This window comes from Cervus elaphus, chromosome 14 (genome assembly GCF_910594005.1).
Source record: "Cervus elaphus chromosome 14, mCerEla1.1, whole genome shotgun sequence".
Classification (NCBI taxonomy): Eukaryota; Metazoa; Chordata; class Mammalia; order Artiodactyla; family Cervidae; genus Cervus; species Cervus elaphus.
In genome coordinates this window covers 59,972,043-59,991,346 of record NC_057828.1, presented here as the reverse complement: position 1 = coordinate 59,991,346, position 19,304 = coordinate 59,972,043, and the positions used below count along the sequence as shown (strand labels likewise).

Below are 19,304 nucleotides of genomic sequence, written 5' to 3'. Positions count from 1 at the left end.
TTTCTCTAGATGCGGCAACTAGGGGCTACTCTCTAGTTGAGGTGCACAGGCTTCTCACTGTGGTGGCTTCTCTTGTTGCAGAGCAGGGGCTCTAGGGCATGAGGGCTTCAGTAGCTGCATGCAGTACGTGGGCTTTGCAGTTGCAGCTCCTGGGCTTTCGAGCACAGGCTCAGCAGTTGTTGTGCATGGGCTTAGCTGCTCTGTGGCATGTGGGATCTTCCTGGATCAGGGATCAAACCTGAGTCTTCTGCATTGGCAGGTGGATTCTTTACCACTGAGCCACCAGGGAAGCCCCAATTAATGCTTTTTGATTAACTGATGGTACCTGAATGAGAATGGGTTTTAGCCAATGTGTTACCCCACCTAGCAGTTATATTTAAGCCTTTTTGGTTTATGGTGGTATAAGAACCTTTGTCCCATGATAAGGGTGCTCCCCTAGCAGAGAGATTTTCTGGAGCAGGAAAATTCTGAAATCCAAATCTGCCAGTTCCAAGGTTGACCTTGAACATAAACCAAAATTTAGCATTTTTAAGGTGATAGGATATGACTGTTTCAGAAGGGGCATCTCTTTTTTCTCCACGGCTCTGTTCCCTCTTCTCCCAGGGAGAGCTAACCTGGGCTGGGTTCTGGAACTTGCTCAGGTGGCTGGCAGGGACTGAAAAGAGAAGTGAGTACTGGCATGTAGGTAGGCATCTTCCAGCCTTGCTTCCCTGGTGTCTCAGATGGTAAAGTATATGCCTGTAATGCAAGAGACCCAGGTTTGATCCCTGGGCTGGGAAGATCCCCTGGAGAAGGGAATGGCAACCCACTCCAGTATTATTGCCTGGAAATCTCATGGACAGAAAAGCCTGGCGGGCTACAGTCCATGAGATCGCAGAGTCAGACACATGACTGAGCGACTAACACTTACACCTTCTTTTTAATTTCTAGCCTCTTTTCCCTGCCACTGTACCCTGGAAGGCATACAACTCACTCTCCCCTGGGTGAGGTATCTTAACCTCTCTCAACCCTATTCCTCTCATTTTCTATTGGAAGACCCACCCAGGGGTCTGCTCTGCATGCCGGGCAACAGAGATGGTTAACACCAAGCCTGCGCCTCCATAGACAAGTGTCCCCGCCCCGCCTCTAGGTAGCTGTAACTTGGACTAGTGCATTTGCCTCTCAGGATTATGTGCAGGATGATGGCATTGGAGGAGGTGAATCTAAGGCCCGTTTCAGCTGTAGATTTTATGAATCTCTATGCAGCACACTTGCCTCTGAGAACTAATACTTCAAAGTGATATTTTTATACTGTTACAGCCCTTCTTGTCTGACATCCTTGAACTCTTCTTTGTCTCTGACGTTACTTCCATCTTTGTTAATAATGTCTGTGGCTGAGAAACATCCTGTGATCAGGACCTCTGCTCTTCAATGTGAGGTATTTGCTGGAATTAGAGGTAGCCTGTTCCCCTTGGGTTCTCCTTTCTGGGTCATGGATCTCACTCGATTCTTCCTCCTGTCCTCCCCGGCCCGTTGACTTGCATGTGTTATGAATACCTCATTGTTTATTTCACCATTAATATGATTGCCCAGTGTGTGTTGTGGTTGTTTCCAGTCACATCCCCATAGACATCTTCCTTATGTTTTCTGGATAATCTTCACTAGTGTTTTCTAGTCCAGTGATTCTCCACCAGGGGTGATTGTACCCCCCTTCCCCCAAGGAACATTTGGCAATGTCTGGAGACATCCTGGCTGCCACAGCTGAACGGTGACTGCTTCAGGCATCTGGTGGATACAGGCCAGAGATGCTGCTAAACAACCTCCAACGCACAGGACAGCCCCCGCAACAAAGAATTGTCAAGTCCGAAACATCAATAGTGCTGGCATTTAGAGACTGTCACGTAACCATTTTTAATTCTGCAAGTGCAGGGGCCAAATATGTCAATTTCCACATGAATATTCTGCAGCACAGGGCTACATAACAAGAAAGAGAGGAATTATTTATTACTGTTAGACAGACTAACCCCTGGGTTGGTAAGCAGAGCCGCTCCACCTGCAGATTTAGTCATGTTACAATTGCGTGATTGCATCCAGAAAGGGAGGCTTGCCTAAAACTGCTATTTGATACCTCATATAATATTGTCTTTTCACATGTGTGAAGACTGTTCTGTTGAGATCTTTAACCGAATGCACTAAGATTAAAGACCCTCAAGCAAGCCAGCTGAGATATGTTCAAAAGAGGACATGCCACCTGAGAACAGCCACGAGGACTGCAGCAATGACTTCTGAGGCACGGGGTGCTTGCTCTGAGTAAAACAGTGCGTCAAAGCCTGGGATAGGATTTAATTCGATGACAAGTTTTAGCACAGTGTCAGGTCCTATTAATGAGCTACAGTGATACTTTTTAAAGAAGACAGGTCAGCTAGTCTGACATTTGTTTTGCTTTAAAATTCTCAAGTTAGGATGGATGATTCTCTATAAACCTGTGATAAAATATTCTAGAACAATGCTTGTAAAACTTTAATGTGCATATGAATCACCTGGGGATACTGTTAAAATGCAGGGTATCTTTAAGTACTTCCGGGGTGGGGACCGGGACACCCCATTTCGAATAAGCTATCATTATACACACTGTACTCACGGGTGTTGCTGGGCCCTGGCTGTTCCCAGAATGACAAATTTTTAGAATATTAAAGCTGGAAGTATTTTAAAGGTCACTGAATCCAAGCCTATATTTTATAAATGATGAAAGTGAGGCCTGCAGACTCTAGGGCAGTCATGGACAGAGCATGGTGACCAGATGTCTGTGTCCAGCCCAGGACGCACACCTCCCCCACTCTGGCTGCACGGCTCCATCTTTCGTAGCTGTTGGGTCTTGAATCCCCCTTTTTAGAAACAAGTGGGCTGTGGTCCCTGTGACCTGTGCTGTAGCCGGGATGCCATTTCCTCCAAGCCTCCGTCATTTGGAGGCTGATGGTCATCACTGCTCACATCCTTTGTCCTGATGCCTCCTGCCTTCTCGGCAATAAATCTGGGGGATGCAGGAAGCAGGGCTGGGTGGGCAGGAGACTGGTGATGGGCTAGCCGTTTTCATTTGGTGAGCGTACTCCTTGAGATGGGCTCTAACCTTGGCCGCAGACGCTGAGTCCCAGCACCCATCACATGCTGGCTCAGGGCCACGGCTGATGTGACGAGATGCACAGAGCTTAATGTGAACTGTCACTCCTTGCTGCTGGGACACGGGCAACATAGCCAAACCAGTCTCCTGTGGCAGTAAGCACAACTTCCTGCCCCTCCGCATGCAGCAAAGGTTCTCTTAGGACCCCAGGGGACTCTTCTATTAATACTGCACTGGGGGGCGCTGAGAGGGCGAGGAAGGAGAGAGGAGACCTGCGCCTTCCTTCACTTGAACCTCTTATACATTTGCTATAAGGTCTTCCCTGGCATGTTGTTGCTTTCCAGTCTTCTTTATCACTAACCACTATGGTTAGCTTTGAATAACCCTCTGGGAATTCCTAAGATGTTTCTCAAAACTCATTTGAAAATAATGACTCTACCTCTTCTTGTTGTTTAGTCGCTCAGTCGTATCTGACTCTTTTGTGACCCCATGGACTGTAGCCTGCCAGGCTCCTCTGTCCATGGGATTCTCCAGGCAAGGATACTGGAGTGGGTTGCCATTTCCTTCTCCAGGGGATCTTCCCAACTCAGAGATCAAACTCTTTTCTTCTGCATTGCAGGCAAGATTCTTTACCAAAGGGTGGTTATTATTGCTAAAGTTTCCTCTCCCTTCTCTATGCATTCTTGATATTTCCTCTTTGCATTCTATAGTAGCATATAGTGGAGTCGTTTTTAAAATATGAGGGGAAAAAAAAATCAATATTTTAAGCCATAAAAATCCATTGTTTTTCACAGGATTTTTCTGTGCGGATTTTTGCAGACATCAGACCATAAATCCCCTCTGTATCCCTTTTAAGTATTAGGGAGGGTAGCTCTTATTATTCCATTTTGAATAGTAGTAAGACTGACACGAAGCAATTTAGTGTTGACCTAAATTCAGTCCTTGGGTTGGTGGGGTGGGGACCCACATCAGGAACAGAACCAGGTTATCCGGTTGGAATCTAGACACCTGATGATTCTCAACTCCTGTGAGGTTGCGCCCACTAGTGAATTAGGCAGGACTCCAGGGGGTGGGAGACCAGTGTTCTCTAACAAGATCAGAACCGTAAGAGCTGATTAGACCTTTGAGATGGAGCAGCAGTGGATAATGAGTGGTGCAGAGGTCAGAGAGGTGCGACCGCTTTCCCGGGCCCACGTTTCAGAGGCAAGAAGGCACTCAGTGGAATGAAAGTGTAACTCGTTTAGTGTTGATGAAATGACAGTCTTATGTTTGCAATCCATTACTAATCTGTGGATTTCTGTGCTCCTTGGAAGCTCAAAGGGCACCTACGTACACGGAATGATGAATTTTGTAGGTGTTAGAGCAATAGATTGGAATTTGTAGATCCAGACATCGGTGCCCTCATTTCTGCCACTCTTATCTACAATCAATAAATGCTTTCAAGGCATAGTCCCTGGGTGACTCTTGTGGGCACAGCACCATCCTAGGCACATATGATTTTGTTCCCCTAGAATCTCATATGTGGTAGGTACTCAGAATAAATTTGTTGAATAAAGCAATATATGAATGAACTGCATATAAACTAAAGCAGCTGGACCTATTCCTTACCCTCATGAGCTTTCTGAAGTGTGTGCATGTGTGCGTGTTTAGTCGCTCAGTCATGTCCAACTCTCTGCAACCCCATGGCCCGTAGCCTGCCAGTTTCCTCTGTCCATGGGATTTTTCAGGCAACGATACTGGAATGGGTTACCATTTCCTACTCCAGGGGATCTTCCCATCCCAGGGATTGAACCCATGTCTGTTGCATCTCCTGCATTGGCAGGTGGATACTTTACCACTGAGCCACTTGGGAATCCCTCAGAAGTGTGTAGTCTGTAGAAAATCAGTCACATTCTTATTCTCACTTTCCCCACCTCAAAAATAAAAAAATAACTAGACCTTTACAGGGCTAACCTGTGAATGCATCCATTTGTATAAGCAGAAATGCTTTCCTATAAATTACTATTAGATGCTTAAGTGTTTACGTTAGCTGGACTCTAGGCAAGAATAATGGCTTTCACCTTTGTTCTGATGGTATTCAACGTGCAAGTTATATTCATCACAAAAGAATCTCCATTCCTGCCCTGTTGTTAAGTTCTGACCATCACTATTCTTGCTTTCCTATCACCAATTAGAGGGAAGAGAGAGGCAGTGATGAGGTGTTTGGATTACAGGGTAGTATGCTTACATAACACATGGATTTTGTATGGTGCATTTTGTTAGGTAGAGGAGAAATGTTCCAGTCTCAGAAAAAAACAGTATTTTTTGAGATTGCAGAATTTGGTGGAAAGAGAAGAGCTTGGGCTTTGTACCCAATCAGAACCTGTTTTGAATTTTGTCTGTGGGTGATTGTCATTCATTTACTTAACTTCTCTGGGATGGGGTATTCTTTGGATGGTGGGGAAGCTTAGAAACTGTAAATTGCCTAGCATGTAATTGCTGATGAATAGCTCTTCTTCTTCTGATTATTACCTAGGTCAGTTACTTAGGTATCCTTGCACGTATCTCAGTTGGATGACTAATTGATGTGTGTGATTAAAAACAAGGCCCAATAGGATAAGCACAGATGTTCATGGCTCTAGGATATTAGGGCCACCCTAAAAGCTATCTTTAAAAGCGGACTGTGTGATCAATTGGGGGAAAATCTGCCCCAGGCCAGGTGACATAGAGAGGGAGTAGCCCAACCTTGAAACTTCTCCCTCATCTATTTACCCTTTTCTCATTTTGAGTATGAATACCCATGAGCACCTGTAATCCTACTTGGAGTGTGCAGAAGCAAACACACATGACTTCAATAAGCAGCTTTGTTGGCACGTAGCAGTTACACCTGTTAAACACAGGCAGTCTGCTCAGCAAGCACTAGAACAGATACCAAGGCAGTCTACTGGGTGGTTTGTGGACAGGAATGACATCAGCCCTGTTCTTCTATCAGGGCTCTGGAGTCCAGGGAGTCAGTTCTCTCCTGGCTTACCCTTGGTCCTCGGGGGGATTCTGGACTAATACTTCCAGACTCCTATATTTAATATTTTGTTAGAATTATGACCTTAGTGAAGAACTGAACTCCTGTTGCTGGCATACCTGCACTTTCCTTCTGATGAGTGAGCTTAGGAGATGTTGGGGTCAGTAGGCGACGTAGGGAATCACAAAACCATGCGAATAAAACTATAGGGTGGGGAAAGCAAACTGTCACCATATCTCTCTGGTGACTTCATTTGCTCCCCGATCATCGCTCCTTGGTGACGATTAAATCCAAGTGGAAGATAGTAATTGGTGGCCTGAAAGACAGAGGTGAGCCTTCTTAGCAAAGGTAAGAATCACATTTCCTACTCAAAAGGGAAAGGAGTTGGATATTTTTATATATTGTTGTTTGTGTGCATTTTTTAGAAATGCAATATTTTCTCTACCTCCTTCAATTATAAAAGTAACCTATATTCACGGGCTTCTCCAGTGGCTCAGTGGTAAAAAATATGCCTGCAATGCAGGAGACTTGCAGGAGATGTGGGTTCAATCCCTGGGTCGGGAGAATCCCCTAGAATAGGAAATGGCAACCCGCTCCAGTATTCTTCCTGGACAGTTCCATGGACAAGGGAGTTTGGTGGGCTACAGTCCATGGGGTTGCAGAGGGTTGGACATGACTGAGCACCCGTGGGAAAAAAAGCAATCTATGTTCATAGTATTTGTTTTAGAATAAACAGGAAAGCATAAAAAAGAAAAAATTGCTCTTAATTCCTTTAAACAGGTAACCCTGTTGACATGTAGGTATAGTTCCTTCTTTTTTTGTTATGCCACATAGCATGTGAGATCTTAGTTTCCCAACCAGGGATCGGACTTTCAATCCCTGCATTGGAAGTGCGAGGTCTTAACCACTGGACTGCCATAGAAGTCCCCAAATCTTGGGTTTCCATTTGAAACTTTAATATAAACAAATTCCCATACTATCAAAATTTAAAAACACTAACATTATAAACTCTGAGAAGGCAGTGGAGGGGTATAGATAGTTTACCACTGAATTCTCAGTGCCTAGTAAATAAACATTTGTTGAATAAAATGAACAATAATATTCTAACCATACAGATGTTTGGGATTCTACTGAATAATAGTGACATTTCCAATTTGTTTTCTATTATACATAATGCTGCAGTGAACATCTCTGGTATAACAAACCTCTTTTGTATTTCTGATGGTTTTCTTCAGATACATTCCCAGCAGTGTAATTAAATACTCAGTCAAAAAGGATAGGAGCATTTTTAAAGTTCTTGGAAGATAATACCAAGTTGCTTTCCAGAAAGGTTGCATTAATTTACACTTCCACATGAGGTATGTGAGAGGCACATTTCACTGTACTCCAGACAGATAGCGAGTTAACAGATATCAAGGACCACACAGGCAGTTCCATCCGTCTGAGAAGATAGACAAGAACAACTTCTGGTGAATTGAGGGGAAGGTGTTTTTAAATAGAATCTTGAGAGTGAAATGTCATGTAGTTTAATTAAAAAGAAATCCAATAAGTGCAAAACGGGGTTCAGAGTAGAGAACATGTGAGGAAAACTAAAATAAGGTAGTTTTCTTCTGCGCAAGGGACCTAACCGCCAGCCCCCGCCAGCCTCAGAGGAGGCCCCTGCTGGGAGCTAACAGTGACCTTGTCGGCCCTCACCACTCGGTGTCAAACGCTTTAACATGGAGCAGGCTTCTGCCAAGCTCTCTGGCTGACACTAATCCCTGATTTAATTACCCTTGACAGCGTGTGATGGGCCTTAACGAGCTAGGGTCCCTAATGAGCTGCATCTTGAGGACTGAGAGCATTACCTGGAGGGGGTGGTCCTCACCCAGGCTAACTCTGGTGGGTGCAGAAAACCAGTTCCCAGCTCAGGCACCTCAATGCAGGTGACAAAGCACCATCTGGTGACCTGCAGGGTGATGCTTCTAAGTGAGGAGGTAACACATCACAGTTTCCAGGCCCTAAATCATTAGCCAGTAAGTACCACAGGGACAGTTTTAAGGGTGTAGGCATTACGTGGGTGCCATGCCATTTTCCCTGCCATGCAGTCGTCTTCCTGAGGACGAGGACCATATTGCTTCTGTGTCGCTCATTAAAAGTCTTCTTACTGACAAACCATAGGGCTGGGTGGGAGGGTGGGGGTGCCTGCTGGCCACTCTGGAGAGGTCTTCTGACCAGGGTTACATAAACCAATCTGTCCAACAAGATTTAGCCCTGGTCTTCTTTGGTAAGCATTGCAAGATGACTGTTTTGAAAAAGGAATTTCAATAGGAAGAAGCATTAGAAAGTGTCAAATGAATTAGAAAAAAATAGCTGAGTTTGCAAAATAAGGTTTAGCCATGAATGCGATTGTCTGTTCACAAGCTCTGTGATCTTGGGACCAGTTAGTTAACTGGTGTCCTCATCTGTGAGATGGAGCCCATAGTACTTACACAGTAAGATTCTTGTTAATATTAAAAGACAGAAGCACAATGAGGAGAAAGAAATATGTTTTTTAACACCTTCTTGGGGCACAGCAAATGGCAGGTACTTTTTTGTTGTTGTTATTTTCCTGTCTTTTTTCTTTAAGAGTGAAAACAATTTTTTTTTAAATTTTTTGGCCGTGGTGGGTCTTCGCTGCTGTACATGGGCTTTATGAATAGTTGTGCAGAGCAGGGACTACTCTTTGTTTCGACGTGAGGGCTTCTTGTTGCCGTGGCTTCCCTTGCTGCGGAGCGCAGTTGTGGTGCATGGGCTTAGTTGCTCCATGGCATGTGGGATCTTCCCAGAGCAGGGATCAAACTCATGTCCCTTGCATAGTCAGGTGGATGCTTAACCACTGGACAACCAGGGAAGCCCTGTTTTTTCCTTTACTCAGCTCTCTCCTCAGTGCACACTCTACAAAGACATCCTGACTCCCAGTCTGAGGAAGATTTGGGTTCACAGGTGCTTGCAGATCTGGCAGCAACACAGATACCCTTTCGAACAACCTGCTTCCTTGTTTGCTGGGATCCTCAGATCCTACAAAAGCTGCTGTCCAGTTTTACTTCTGTATCCGAACTTATTTCTGTGTCTTTAAACTGATTTTTAATTTGATGCTGAAACTAAGATTATCTCTTTCTTTCATACCTGGTTCCAAACATTCTGGATGTAAATTTCTCCCGTGGATCAATTTGTTCTATGAAGGAAATGATTATATATCCCTGGAAGTTATACTTTCATCCCTTACATATGCTTACTGGTATTTTTTATATTTCCTGAGAGTGAAAAAGTTGGCTTAAAGCTCAACATTCAGAAAACTAAGATCATGGCATCCGGTTCCATCACTTCATGGCAAATAGATGGGGAAACAGCGGAAACAGTGGCTGACTTTATTTTTCTGGGCTCCAAAATCACTGCAGATGGTGACTGCAGCCATGAAATTAAAAGACTCTTGCTCCTTGGAAGAAAAGCTATGACCAACCTAGGCAGCATATTAAAAAGCAGAGACGTTACTTTGTCAACAAAGGTCCGTCTAGTCAAGGCTATGGTTTTTCCAGTGGTCATGTATGGATGTGAGAGTTGGACTATAAAGAAAGCTGAGCGCCAAAGAATTGATGCTTTTGAACTGTGGTGTTGGTGAAGACTCTTGAGAGGCCCTTGGACTGCAAGGAGATCCAACCAGTCCATCCTAGAGGAGATCAATCCTGGGTGTTCATTGGAAGGACTGATGTTGAAGCTGAAACTCCAATACTTTGGCCACCTGATGCGAAGAGCTGACTCATTGGAAAAGACCCTGATGCTGGGAAAGACTGAGGGCAGGAGAAGAAGGGGACGACAGGATGAGATGGTCAGATGGCATCACTGACTCAACAGACATGGGTTTGGGTGGACTCTGGGAGTCGGTGATGGACAGGGAAGCCTGGTGTGCTGCAGCTCATGGGGTCACAAAAGAGTCGGACACGACTGAGTGACTGAACTGAACTGAACTGAAGGCTATTCATGAATTTCCTTCCCTAGTAAGATTAATCGTACCAGCTGGTGAAACGAGGCATCTTCACCTGCTGGCCTAGTTGGGCTCACTGACCCGATAAAGTAAAGTATAATGGTAGCACCATCCTTCCTTGGAGCTCATTTTGTACCTTTGACAAACAGGCTGCTGGTTCTTTCTCTGTTCTTACACCGACACTTCTTTTTTTTTTTTTAGTTATTTCCTTCCTCTGATAATTTCTTTTTTTTTTTTTTTAATTTTCTTTCTTTCTTTATTTTTTTTCAGTGGGTTTTGTCATACATTGATATGAATCACCCCTAGATTTACACATATTCCCCATCCTGATCCCCCCTCCCACCTCCCTCTCCACCCGATTCCTCTGGGTCTTCCCAGTGCACCAGGCCCGAGCACTTGTCTCATGCATCCCACCTGGGCTGATGATCTGTTTCACCATAGATAATATACATGCTGTCCTTTCGAAACATCCCACCCTCACCTTCTCCCACAGAGTTAAAAAAAAAATATGGAATGCTTCACGAATTTGCGTATCATCCTTGCGCAGGGGCCATGCTAATCTTCTCTGTATCGTTCCAATTTTAGTATATGTGCTGCCAAAGCGAGCACTGACACTTCTTTTTTGACTGTTTATCATATTCCTAATCCATGCTGATGAGAAATTACAACCCTCATATTATATTCGGAGCTGACACAAGTGACTGCTATGTCCTCAGGTCGGTGATCGATCCAGACTTTACTGGGTTGAGTTGCTAGTTCTATCCGCTTCTCCAGTTTCTCTTCAATCCATCCTAGAAAACTTTCTCTCAAGTGCCCCCCAAGGGCACTTTTGGTTCTTGTCTAATACCTAAAGAGCACAAACATACTGTTGAAATCACAGAGGAAAGAGAAGAATCAGTTTATCACAGATGTTTCTTCAAGATTTTAATTTAGGAGTTGCTTACAGGATCCTGTATTGAGCTAATATGCATACAATCAGACTTGCGTCAACTTTAAAAATAGCAGTGGTACTATGGGTTCCTCAAACTAAGAGCAATAATATTTTCAAATTTGTGGAATAATATTTTCCACAAATAATATTTTCAAATTTAAAAGTAACTTGACTTTTGAAAGCAATATATGGATTATTTGAGGGGAAAAATTTAACTCTGTCCTCATAATGTTTGACTTTTAGAATTTTGATTCAATTAAGCAAATATTAAATGTGTGTTTGCAGTTTTTGAATTCACTATGGAAAGGCCAGTCCTGGGCATAGAATTCCTATTGTGCATAATAAGAAAATTTGGGGAGAGTATACCTTACAGATTCAAGAAAGATTCTGTGGAAAGGCTTGTACAAAGATACAAGGTATCTGATGGATACCTCTTTTTTGTTTTCTTTTTATATTGTACTTTCAAATTATGACTCTTCTTCAAAAGTGCATTATTTGTTCAAATTCATCTAATGGCAAGTAATTTTGTGTATAACCTTAAATTCTCATGTAGGGTTGCGATTAAGAAATGTTGAAGGCCTCCAAACTGTTTCTGTTGTTCAATTAAACATTACATTTGTATTATTATATTTTATATTTTTTATTAGAACTTAATGATTGCTTCACCAGGGCATTGCAAGTTACTATTTGTAAAGAAATTGCATCTCTCTGGAATAAAGGTCATTTTCTGTTGGTGCGGAAGTTGACATGAAAAATTACATCTACAACAAACATTTATGTTTTGAATCATATGCGTACAGGATGTGGTTGACCTGACAAACTGTTTAAATAAATCATCAAAATGGGATGCCATCCATCCAATAGCTTTGAAAGAACTTGAGAGTGGAATTGTAAAACTGGGGGTTGAATATGTCAGATAGATGGCTCCTATATGAGCAGCCTGACTCACTGGATTGCCAGGGTAACTCTCAGGGATGCCCAGGGATATGCCGAATGGACTTCTGGGCCCTCTATTCCTTCTTACTCCTGCAAGAAAGAGGTGAAGTGCTTATAAACAGAGGGTCAGTGAATAGATACAAAGTCATATCTAGAATTGAAGGACAGTATGGTGGTTAGGATCCTGGGTTTCAGACCCAGATGCAGTGGGTCAGATGTGCTGAAGCTGTTTGGAGAAGGCACTGGGTGTGGGCAGAATGGTAGAAATTCTTCACTGTGACATGGGTGAAATATGGGCTTAGATATCAGGGAGATGATAAGTGGGTGTTTCTTAGAATAAAAAGCATTAACCGTGGGGTATTCTAGAAACTAACACTTCAAAAATTTTAATTTAACATGTTAATAGTTTTATAGAATGGAGAGACCACAGTGAAATGTTTCGTGTGCAATCGACATTATAGCCTTCCACATATAGGAGTGTCAAACCAGTAGAATTTCAGAGAGAAGCTTTAGGTGAGGGAATTGAAAGGTAACTTTTGTAAAAACTTGAAGCTTCATTCTTTGCTGCCCACATAATTATGGCCTACTTGCACTAGGTTTGTCTGACGGTTCCAACGATTGCTTACCCCTTTTAATGCCTTTGATCTTTGTTGTGTGTGTTCTTCTTTTGACATGGGGCATATGGTAGCTTTAAAATGTTATTTACCTTTTCTTGTCTGTATCTTGAATCTCCAGTCACATTGTCCTTTTCCTTGTGGTATGGTATCACTGCAACCTATCACAGAACCCGGAATCCACTAGATCCTTGGTCAACCTTTAATGGTATTCTTGATGATTACCTTAGCCCAAATTCCCAAGAAAACAGGACCTAAGAACCAAGTTCTGATGCTTTATTAACAAGGCAAGGACCTCAAAAGTAAGGAGAAGGGGGATGAGAGAGGGGAGACTGAGAAGAGATGTGAGAGGACACATTATCATAATGGCCATGGCTTCATGACACCGGCCAGAAGACAGCAGGCCACCTGACACACACATTTGGCTCTGCCAAATGGGACGTTTTTGGACATGGCTGTACCATTCCCTGGACCAGTCTGTGGAAGGGAGGAAGGAGAGATTAACTGCCTGGCTCCTTCCCATCTTCTATTTTTCACTGGTCAACGTCTCTACCAGAGGAGTTACCTTCCCTGTGCTGCTGAGTTGCATCAGTGGTCCCTGCAGTGGCCACTCAGCAAGCTAGATCTCACACCCTAAAATGTGGTGCTCCATCTGACCCAGACATCGCAAGAGATGCCAAGACTCAAGGGGTCCAGCTGGTTAGCCGGGTGGTAAGTCCCCAGCCGAGGCGGAGGTCTGTCGCTCCTAGGCAGGAACTGCCTGATTCCATGCTGACTTAGGTCAGTTCATCTGTCACAAAGATAGTTGGGGGTGGAGCAAGCAACTGAGGGTCTCAGAGGCAGGTGAGGCTAAGGGAATCAGATGAAGTTAATAAGAAGAATCTGATCGGATGATGATGATGATAAAGAACTGTGGCCAGCAAGAAATGGTGTCAAGAAAGCACCCGAAGAGATCAACAAGAATCAACAAATAGAAGAAATATTTAATGTAAGGATAGGTCCAACACTCTTCTGTTTAGAAAGGTGAAAGCCAAGAGAAATTCTAATTATGTGAATATGGATTTGTTCACAACGCCTTGCAATATCAGAAATTAGGGGCATCCCTTGAAGCTTGAAGGAGCTTAATTTGGGAGAAGTGAAAGGGGGTATTATTATGACTTAATATAGTGGGCAGTAAACACAGAGAATGTATTATCCTCAGAGGTGATGCTGTCAGAAAATACAAATTGGTTGGAGAATAATTTAGGTAAGTTTATATTTTATGGCGCCATAATTGGCTACTAGGAGGAAACTAAGAGTGTTTAGGGTACAAGACCCAACCTTTTGAGATTGAAATCACAGAAGACAGTAATGTCCTTCCTTGGTGTCATTTTCAATGACTGAATCCTGGTCTGAATGGATCACTGGTCTGAGCCGATATAAAGTGTTTTACATTATCTATTTTTATCACTAATATCCATGGTAATTTCAGGGACCTTTTCCCTTGGGGAAAGTGGAGGGTGCTTTAGCATTGTGGTCTCTAGATCTAGAAGAGCATCCTGCCTTCTGACAGGACAATGTTCACTTTAAGGATTACTCTGCCTTTGTCACACTCAGTCTTTTAGCATTTAATTCTCCTCTACAAACCAGTGGGGAATCAAATGGGCCATCAATTCACTTGATCTTTGCATAGTCATTTGAAACACAAATATAATAAAGTACATTAGTTTCCTCACACTCATTCTGAACTCTAGTTCTTTGCTTGCGTTAATCTCTATACTTGGATTGTCTCCTGTCTCTGTTTATCCAAATCCATGCACCGCAAGGCTTAGGCCAATTCCCATTTCTCCATAAAACCTTCTCTGACCACTTCGTTCCTCACAGCCTTTAGCTGCTTTAAATCATTTGACATTTATTATCGTAATCATAAATACTCAGCTTTATGCGCTCCTGAATTGGCTGCTAATCACTTTGTTTGTACATAAATCAGGTTGCTCTAACTGGATTTTAAGCCCTTTTGAGAGCAGCAGCGCGGTCACCTGGTCCTCTCAGGTTACCCCTGCATGTCGCACGATGCCAGGCACTCCGTGGATGCTTGATGAACATGTACAGGGGGTGGCAGGTTGGCAGGTGAGAAGAGCATGTGTGCGCTGCCATCCAGACAGACTCAGGACTGCGGGCAGCTCACTCTAGCTCCAGGTGAAAATGCTTCCTCATTGCTTTTGGATAATGAAGGCAGTCCTTAATTTTCACCGAGAGTAATAAAAGTTACTGCCCCCTTTTATGGTGTTAACTCCCCCCTACTCCCCCTCCTCCTCTATCAAAACATGCTGGGGAATCCTAAAGACCTTCTAATTGATAATAAAAAGAACTTATTCTCCTACCCGATTTCAGAAAGGGAATCTGCCTTCTCTACCTTTGTCCTCTTGTTCCTCTGGGCAGTGGCTTCTGTGGTCGCTGTTAGCCAGATGCTTCAGGCAAAATACATCAGATACAGAAATCCTTCATTACTATTAATAAATTCCTTCCAAGCTCAAATCTGAGATGATACTACTGAGTTTAGCCAAAGCAACATCGAGCTTCCCCTCGTACCCTCACCATATCTGTGATGGGGTCTCAAGAGCTGTCATCTTTTTAATTTTGGAGTGAATGTGGAGGGAGTGGATCCATCTGTAATAGGCAGAGGAAAGACTGGCACGGGAATGGCCTGAGCGGTTTGGCCTGGAACATGCTACTGAACGTATGTCAGCCCCACTTTTACTATTATCTTCCAGATGCTTCAAGTGAGAATGGAGTGAGATAAAAACATATAAATGCAGGGCAAGTGAGGAAAGTTTTTTTTGGCCCTGCTGGTAGGTTGAATCTCCTACCCAGGATTCTGGCTACCTGCTTTAAACTCATGTGTTCATCTGGCAGAAAAAAATGCTCAACTGTGCCCTGTGCTTCTTAGAAAGAGGACTGTGGTATACTTGGAAGAAGAGTTAAGCCCACAGTGGGAGGCAGCTCCCAAAGCCCTAAGATAATAAGATGTGTGGCTGGAAGGCTTCCTTAAAAACATCTCTATCAGAGAGAACAAAATTAAATGCCCTTAAATCAAACCTTTTACACAATGGACCTGTCTCTTCCTAGGCTAGATGAAAACAGTCTCGCAACTCTGGGGCTTAATTCCCTTACTTCCCGTCTCCTCACTGATCAGCCACTGGATTTGGTTTCCTGCCTGGGATTAGCTCACAAGTGGATCCTGAGGCCTCCCAGTGGCTTGGCTGTGCCAGCTGCTTTCTGCACCCGTGGCCAAGATGTAATCAGCTCACAGAGCCAGGGTGGGTAAGATGCAGCTTGGAATGAATAGCTGCTGTCTGCGGAGAAAGTCTGCTGTAGAGAACCCTGAACTCCCAGCACAAATGAAGAAGGAGCCCATGGGCCACCGGGTGCCACTGGGTTGGGGGAAGGGTAGGTAGGTGAAGGTCTACCTTCCCTGATCTATGATCTTCATCTTTGGGATGCTGGCTTAGGTTGTGCATTTTAGAGCCTCTGTTGCCTATTTCATCTGTAAAAAGGGAAAAAAATACTTCCTCTCCACGGTTCTGATGAGGAGTAGATGCCCCCACATATATTTAAGAACTCGAAAGGTGTTGGGCAGTTGTTGGATATTAATTATCATTAGTGGAAATGGAAGTCCAATAATGATTATTGTTTGGTTAGTTTTTCTCCTTTGTTTTAAAAGAATGCTTTGAAAATTTCGGTGCAAGTTTGTGTTGACCTTCCATATCTCCCACCGACTATGGAAGCCATATCGTGTACGGTGAAGGTTTGCTCAGGACCACTCGCAATGCTTTCTATTCAGAATATACTGGTTTCCTCGACCCCCTCTATAAACCATGCAGAAGAATGTGTTTTGTCACTTCCAGGTGGTAACTCACCCTTTGGTCAAGTCCAGCTGCATGGGGTTATGTGTGGTTTTAAACTAAGTGAGGCTGAGCCTACCGCACTGGGTGTTTCCTGGGATGCTGAGAGGTGTCCTGACCTTGAAGCTGGGGGCTCTCACTCCAGGGAGTGCTTCAGCCAGGGTCTTCCATAGAAGGAAGAAGGGGGAGGGGTCCAGATGAGGCAGCGCAGTTAAGTATTTTGATTCTCGTTGTCTATCTCAAGGGATCTTCTCTCTCAGCCTTTTCCATAATTTACTGCAAGCAGCTTGAGAAAACCTTAGATCCGGGGCCTTTCTGCCTTCAGTTCTTTGAAATAAGGAGGATAATTCCCATCACCTCTCTTGCGGGAACGCAGTGAATCTGATGAGTTAGGTAATGTCTGGACAGAACACTGGCTCCTGTGAAGTAAGGAGTGTGGGGTGGTGGCCAAATGCAAAACAAAACTTAAGGGGTGACACAGTGGTCACCTCACCAGGATGAGGGGTGTGGTCACAGCCTGCCCAACAGGCATCTGAGTGGCATGTGGGGTTGGGAGCAGGGAGGAGTGGGAGAAGGCAGAGAGAGGTGGGAGTGTCCCCACTCAACTCCATAAAAATCTTCTCTCTAGCACCCTTGACCTTGCAAGTTGAGGCCTGGCCTTGCTGCCACATTCTAGCACCCGTCAAGTACCTCGGAGCGGCCGCTGCCCCACTCTAGTGTTCTCAGATATTATGACGAATCGAGTTGACAGGAGGCAGAGACAACTCCACTCTCTGCGTTTTGCTTTGAGTGTCATCGGGCTCTGCCTCTCAAAGAGCAGGCAAGACTTGGCTCCCATCACTCTGGTTCCCGTCTCCTCCTGCTCCAAGCCTTCTGCTGTCCACATTCTCTCAGCCCCTCCGTCACACAGGGCTTACCCCCACTATCTCTTCGTATCTCTGGCAACTCATTTTAAAACCACTTTGGCTCAAAGAGACTAGGACTTGGCAGGTAACAGTAGGGTGCCCATCGATCTCTTTTTTAACCCCACAACCCCACAGTGCTCCAGGTAGCGGCGGTACTTCTCTCCCTCAGCATTGATGCCTCTGCTTGAACCAAGAAATCAAACTGCCAGCTCTGTGCTAAGTGGGTCGAGAGGTCCTCTCGTGCGCCTGCCTCTGCTTCAGCCCTGTTGACAGCATCCCTGAGCCGTTCTGGGAATGATTCCCATCCTGCCCCGGCTTCAAATTCGACACGTTTAACCTCCCTACTGGGTTACAGCTGGGTCCTCACCACGAAACCCAGACTCTTCAAAGGGATGTGCAGAACATTCGCCATAGCCTGTCTTTTCACCTGATGTCAAGGCCTCTCGGATGTGAGAGCTGATAGAGGCTTTGGAGGAGCGGGAGGAAGGGACGGAGACGGAGGCGGAAGTGCTGACTTTCACAGATCATTTCTTTTCTGCTACGAGTCCGGAAAGGCTATCTCCCTTCATTTTCACCCCAAACCTGAGAAAGTGACAGAGTGGGAGGATGAGAACCTTGAGGCCCAGAGAGGACAGTATCCTGCCAACCGTCACATGGCCAGCCTGCTGTACACCCAGGTCCTTCTGACTTCAAGGGCCCTGTTTCTCCACAAGTGTTCTTTTCCTGACTTAAAGTTCACCTGGGCTCATTCTTCCATTTCCCTGCTGAGCAAGCAGGGTGGGTATCACCTCTTCAAGGTTGCTGGCCTTTTTTAGGAGCACAGATCTCAAGCTTTTACCTGGTGTCCTTCCTATAAGCCACCCAGAACTCCCTCCACCTCTGCAGGATTATGAGGATGGCTGGTGGCCCTATCTCCGACTCATTTAATTGAAACTAGAAGCCTTTTATCCTCATAAAGCTCACAGGTGGTTTACATGGTGTGTAAAGGTCAACACCGGTGTCTTGACACTGGCCTGGCTGCTCCTTATGTGAAGATGACAGCAGCAGCAGTGATAATCATAAACTGAACCAAAGACAAACAAAACCATGATCAGAGGACAGACTGGTATTAGATCTGCTGAGCTCGGTTCAGAAGAGAGAGAAGGGTCCTTGCTAAGGATCCCTACCAGGAGGCAGGAGCCTGTGCCAAGGATCTGTCTTCACCCAGTGTAGAAGGACCAGATCGTCTGGTCAGGCGGAAGCCCTCTTCCTAATGGCTAGACATTTCTAATGGATGGGCTTCTCCCATCAAACTCCTGCAGCTAAGAGGAAAGCTAAAGGCAGACACCAACTTAAAAAAACTGAGAGGCAGAGCCTGTGTGAGGGAGATAGGAAGGGTGAAACTCATTGGAGAAGAAAGTGCTGTCTTTCTGCAATGGAGGACCCTCCTGTGTCTGGGAATCATGAATATTGCATCAAAAGCATAAGCTTATTTAAGAAAAGGAAAAAGAAACCTAGAAGCTGAGAGAATTAAATAACTCCTGGGAACTAGCCTTTGGAAGGTCTTTTCAATTTGATTGTAGAAGTATGTTTCTGTCAGGGTTTTGGCCTTGGATTTCCAGCTTTGTGTGAATTCAGATCAAGAAAACCCCTTTGAGATTCCTAAGGGGAGGAGAAAGCCCTTTGTGGAAAGACAGTGGGTTACGTGACTTCATAAGCAGTGGGGCTCTGGGCACCGACAGGCTTCTCAATGCCTGGTTTCCATATTGTCTTTATGTAAAATTTCCCAGTGTTTAACTTTCACCAGGGTAGTTGAGGATGTATTGAGTATCAATGTTGCAGCTCAGCATTTTAATACTTCAATTAAATATCAAGGAATCACACAAACATACTTCGAAGAGACTTTCCAGCACGAGACCAGAGATAGGAGCTTTAAACTGCTGCTCCCTGTTCTAGC

The 19,304-nt window shown here is 44.5% G+C and overlaps 1 protein-coding gene and 1 non-coding gene across 3 annotated transcripts in view; one reads left to right on the top strand and one right to left on the bottom strand.

The window, feature by feature from the left end:
* The window catches only part of ASTN1 (astrotactin 1), a 343,197-nt gene that overhangs the window by 30,190 nt on the left and 293,703 nt on the right, over nucleotides 1–19,304 (top strand). The window lies entirely within an intron of this gene.
* On the bottom strand, nucleotides 10,601–10,707 carry LOC122708433. Its single transcript, XR_006345205.1, has one exon. It is a non-coding gene; the product is annotated as a U6 spliceosomal RNA (small nuclear RNA).